A 6,000-nucleotide genomic window follows, 5' to 3' on the forward strand; every position below is an offset into this window, starting at 1 on the left:
TTGATAAGGAGAGACACAAGACACATATCACTTGTTCTGTATAAAGCTGATTTATTCTTCAAAAAACAAATAAATGTCAAATTCTTCGCAAATGGTGACAAGACAAATATCACATGTGGTCAACCAAATGCTGAAATAAAAAAGAAAAAGCACAGAAAACCAAAGGAAAAAGCTTTTTGGTGTCAAGAATAGCTATGATTTTTCGAGGAAAATCTGTTTCTCTCTACCCACTCTCTTTTTTCTGAGAAGAGGTCGGCGTCTGTAAAAGACAATGGAAAGGCTTATTTAATCGCAATCCTTTTCACCAAAAGCAGAATGCTGCACAACAAATGTCTAAGCCAATCCGAAATATTTTGCGCTAGGCCTTTGCCATCTTTGCGGCTCAAAATGGACCGAGGCTAAGAACCTAGACAGCATGAAGAGACCTTTATAAGGGAGAGACTGTGCTGGATTTCACATACGGTTTATTCCATTCTATGAAGGCTTACGAAAAGTGAGCAGATACAGAATGAATCGGATTTCAATTCAGAAGCGTTATACAGAGGTCCAGCAACACCTTGGGCTCAGAAAAGGCCAAGTTTTTCAGGAAAGAAAAGAGAAAATTACAAGAATGTATGAAGGGAAACTTTAATGCAGAATTCCTGTACAAGAAATCTGTTCAAAGCGTTAGCTTTCGTTTTTGGAAAAAAAAAAAATCAATTTCTAGTGGTTAACCATTTTGGAGAAAAAACTTCGGCTACTGCAATCTGATTTCAGTTATTTGGTTTTCTGATTTGTCAGTCAAATAGGTCAGGTTCAGATTCATTTTCTATTTGGTCATCCTTGTCATCAGCCTTGCAGTACCACCTCGAAAAGTTGTTAAGTAATATTGGTGGAATCTGCCACCGATCCACCGACGCAGCGCTACGAGTAACCATCTGCTTTACATGCATGAGGGTAACCACAGTTTTCACTTCCAACCGATTTCGCAACTTAGTTTTAATGTTTGTTATCTGAGAAAACTGTCTTTCGGCACTAGCACTTGGATGAGGTAACGCGCATAAGTTCAACATAAAGTTTGATAGTTCAAAGAATTAGGGAGTGCCGTCGGGATTCTTCACATCTAACACGAGCTTCCAAAAATAAGATGGTGAGGGTACTAGCTCTTCACCACCCGACTTCAGAATCATTTCTTCTTTGGAATCTGGTAGGGTCAGCCACTGGTTTTCGAGAGTGTCTCTAGCAGAATCTATCTCGCTCTGACTTTTTCCCATGAGTTTGCTAAATCTGCTGGTCAAAGGACTATTCGTTTCAACAGTTCCATTCACGGCAACTTTCGGGTCTAAGTTCTCGAGAGCTTTTAACGTCTTATCTTTATGATTGGCCCGCTTTCTCACCTGCTTCACCGGTTCAATGTAGAATCACAATACGTCAGCCTAAACTGTTCAACAGCTTTCCCTGATGCTCCTTCTTCATTCAGATAAGCTTCTGTGTTGGGACCATACAGCACATCTTTCACATCTTTGTAGTTCCGGGGCTCAAGAGGCAACTCAAAAGCATCACTTCTGTTCAGGATTTCTAGTTTCACGAAGCATCCCATGATCGCTTTCAATATTGACCTGAAGCTTGTTATCAAAGTATGGATAATTGTGTCCCCAGACTGGAACTGTATGTTCAAGGTATTTACCTTACCAAGCACAAAAGCCAGAAAGTACAGATATGCCTTCGTCGTAGGTTCTTTCATGTAGGCTGAAATGTTGGATGCCTTATCTTTTGAAGCCTTGTCTGCAGAGGGTCCCTTTGACTGTTTCACAAAAAAGGTAACCAGGGGTGACCACACTTCCAAAACTCATCTGATAGACGCCGCTAGAGAAACCCATCGGGTATGGGCAATCTGCAACAACTTGTGACGTGTAGACTGGAGGAATTCCTGTATCTGGTTGAGCTCTGCGATTCTTTTTGGGCTCCCTGCAACATAGTTTATAAGATCTTTCAGGAAGAGTTCCAATGTGTCCAGAAGAAACTTGGATGCATAGCTAGCACATAACGCAAGTGAATGGCTTGTGCATCCAAGCGTAAAAATGTGCGGTAAAGATTCCTGAAACAACGCACCTAGACCACCATGAACCCCGGTGTTTACAGATGCATTATCATATGCAATCCCTATCAGATTGGAGACGGGAACTTCAATATCTTTGAGGTAAGTTTGTATTAACTTTTTCTGTCCCTCACTTGAGGCATCAGTCACTTCTACCAGGCCTAGGAACTCCACTTTCACTAAAATAGTTGCATGATGCCTGTACTTTGCGATCATGACAAGCACTTTTGCCGAACTCTTGTCTGTTGTCTCACCCACTATGAGTGAATAATGGGCTCTAGTAAGAAGGTCCGCTAACGTCTGACACTCATGCGGAGCCATAAGGTCATGAATCACTCCCTTTAATTTTGTTCTTATAAGCTTCACCTGACGCAGAATACTTGAGTCTGGAACAGACGCCTTTAGAACCGGTGTTCAGGAATCAGCTTTCTCAAAAGGTACACCCTCAACAGCAAACCATGCCACAAGGCGCATTTCACACAAAGAGACAGCCTGCCTTTTCTAAGATGTATACTCAAAAAGGGGGTTAAGCAGCATCTGATTCCCGTCTATATTTACATTCTCTTTGTGGGATTCCCTCTGGCTGTGTACAACCATATTGTATTTTGACCCCTTCAGAGTTTTACAGCAGAATTTGCACCATGCTGTCTTGCCGTCATGTAGTGATCTTATAAATGTTTCAGCTTTTCATCTTGTTCCCACGAGCATAGAAAGCTTCGTCTTTTTGGTGCCGCTTGTGTTCTTTTACGTTTAGAACCAGCACCCGTTTTCCGCTTGTCTAGAAATTATTCCGTATATGAGGGGGATAACCAATCCTGGAAACATCACTCTCTATGCTAAAGTTGGATTTTTTTTTGTCATAATTCCTTAGAAACGATAGCTGGAATGGAATAAGAAACTCTTTTAAAATCTCTAACGGGTATATAACAACTCACTCGGTAGCAACTGGTAGAGAAGCAGGCTAAATCTTCAAAAGGGCACTGGAACTTTCAATATCCAATTGAATGAATCCCCTCCAAAGTTTTTTTGACCACCCTTACTATACGAAACAATATATCTTGGTATTGGGTGACTGAACAGCTTACAGCCCTTACCCCGGGGGCTTGAACGGGGGTTTGTCAGATTCCGACATATGGTATGTAATCTTTCGACAATTTTGAACAAAATAGCTATCTAAAATTCTGATCAAATGTGTTTGGGAAAAAAGTTTAAAGGGCTTATTGCCCTTCAGTCACTTCTGACTCTTAAAAAGGACACTAGTACTTTTAATTTGTAATCGAACGAGCTCACTCCGAAGTTTTAACCACCTCCCTTCCCATGTGAGGTGGCTTGGGGTGGAAGAAAAAAAATTATTGACACATTGGACCATTATGGCTTTTTTTGTGGCAACAGTAGGTATTGCTTTTGACTTAAAGAGGTGAGGAGAACTTTCTATCTCCATTCTAATTATCTTCCAGAATTATCCAGGAGGAATATGGGGGGTGGATCTTCCGAGAGAATTTCCAAGTTTGGGGGGGGGGCATTCTAGGGGGAATTTTCTGATGGGAATTTTTTGGGGGGAATTTTCCAGTCGGTCTTTTTTTACACCACAATAAAATAAAGGAATTCAAAAATACTTCTGAAATATTATAGTACTCATAAGGATGGGCTTTAGTTCACAAGCTGATGGTTACAGGTAGTGTGCTATTAGTGATTGCCACCCTCCTAAAAAAGATAGCCTTTAAGTAAATGTTAAAAATGTCTTTTTATATGGGTGAATCCAGGGGATAGGTTGCAAGGCACATGTCTCCCTCTCTGTAAGGTCAAATATTATACTAACTACAGAGGTGGAGGGGTAAATATACCTATCAAAGAACCTAAATTTTATCTGGGATCACCCAAAACCTAAAAAAATGCACATATCAAGTGCTATATTTATACTAGAAACACAATTTACATCTTATTTTTATACTCACGGTAGCAGCAACCTCACAATGCCTAACCTTCAACAGTAACCTTAAAAGGAGCGACTCACAGCCATAACAACTCTCAGAAATAAGGGACGGAGCTAATCTACATTCTTGATCTCCTTGACGACTCTAGCATAACACTTTTAGCAAGTCAATGGGCATAGGGAATCAAAGTTTCTAGGTCATTAGAGTTTATCTAGGCTAATCAGAGTTTCTAGGTTATATCTAAGTTATCATCCAATATTTAATCAAATAGGATCTTGAGCCTGCAAGTTATTTGCTTACTGGCACTGAGCTACTAATGTGCAGGGGAATCCCTAAATACATATAAATAGCATTACTTACAAACAGTAAAACAGTGCTTACGATCGGAATTTCTAGTCCAGAATTTGTTGTTATACAGACACTGAGCAACTAATGTCCATGGAAATGTGTGCCGGGAAAAAGAGAAAGTCTAATTTTATCCTAATGGCATTTGCAAGCTCCCGATGTCTCATCAAATCGTCATTAGATTTTATGCTGAGTTGAGAACCAAAACATTGGATGACGATTTCCAACACAAATAGAAAACTCTACTGAGTTATGATATCTTATTGGCCAACAAGACACCAATCTACCAAAATATAGGGCCGAAGATGGGATTTCTTAAAGAAAAACTAAAAGTATTCTTGCAATATGTAGAGCGTAATGTTTTTGGAAAGAAAGTTTTGAAACAGGTTGCTAAATCGTCTCCCTCCAAATATTTATTAAAATATATGTAAGGGTAAAACCAAAACATCGGATCAGGATTTCTAAAATAAATAAAAAGAATGGACTGGAAACTCTTTTGAGGTAAAATGGTGCCTATTTACAAAAAATGTAAAGGAGGCAGAAATTCTCTTTTTAATTATTCAAATGAGGACAAAAATGTAATTTGAAAATACAGGCTAGGGGGTGTTTTGTGGAAATCAATAATTTCCCTCAAAGAGGAAGTCTGCTCTCACCTTCCCTATTGGGCTTCCCAGTTAAATTAACGCTTAGGCTAGCTATAGTGTTTGGGCCATTAAACCTACACTGATTTCTATCCTGGCCGTTTTTTGTGATTGCTATTGTAAAACTCCTTGACTTTTGTTTGATTTATAATTTTTATTCTTTTTTAGAGGCATTTCGAGTCAATATTAGGGGGAGGAAAACAGAGTCCCTCCGCTAATATTTTGGATTTATTTGATGATAATTTCCGGAATACGAATAGAAGAAGATTTGATAGAAACTTCGATGTCTTATACCCATCAATTTTTTGAAGGTGCCAAGGCGAAGATTTCAAAGAGGCTACAATTGTAAAACGAACACCCCAAACCCTTGCCTGTAAAAAATTCTGTGGGTCCTCTTGTTGATTTATGTTATAAGAGAATCGGAAAATAATATGATATTAGATTAAAGCTGCATTGGCAACGTGAGGTGTTGCGGCAACCTTTCTTCGGCTTTGCCGAGTGAAGTGCTGCGAGAGCTACACAAGGTTTTGTTTCCTTGATTCGATTAAACGCTGTAGCTATTAATCTGTAAGGATCGTAAAATACATGCTAGGTATACCAATTCGCAATAGTTGCAGACCCCTAATTACAACTAGCAAAATTTGCTAGTTGTTTTGCTAGACAGACAGACAGACAAGACAGACAGACTAGACAAACAGACAGACATACAGACCAGAAAGACAGACAGACAGGTCAGACAGAAATACAGACGGACAAAAAGAGAGACAGACAGTCAGACAGACAGATAGACAGACGTACAGAGAGATGGACAGACCAAAGAAACTACACCAGACATACAGGACAGATCAGACAGACCGAGAGAAAGACAGACCGCATAGACAGACAGATTAAAAGACAGACCAGATGGACCATACAGATGGACCAGACAGACCAAACAGACCAGAGAGACATGAGAGACAGACAGACAGACAGACAGACCGGACAGACAGACAGACGGGCAGAA

General features: G+C 39.8%; 1 protein-coding gene across 1 annotated transcript in view; it reads right to left on the reverse strand.

Moving 5' to 3' along the window:
- The window catches only part of LOC136031519 (filamin-A-like), a gene marked incomplete in the record, with an annotated part of 349,909 nt that extends 345,426 nt beyond the window's left edge, over nucleotides 1–4,483 (reverse strand). The window contains 1 exon segment of the mRNA XM_065711189.1: nucleotides 4,372–4,483.
- Nucleotides 4,484–6,000: the final 1,517 nt, after the last annotated feature.

This window comes from Artemia franciscana, chromosome 9 (genome assembly GCF_032884065.1).
Source record: "Artemia franciscana chromosome 9, ASM3288406v1, whole genome shotgun sequence".
Classification (NCBI taxonomy): Eukaryota; Metazoa; Arthropoda; class Branchiopoda; order Anostraca; family Artemiidae; genus Artemia; species Artemia franciscana.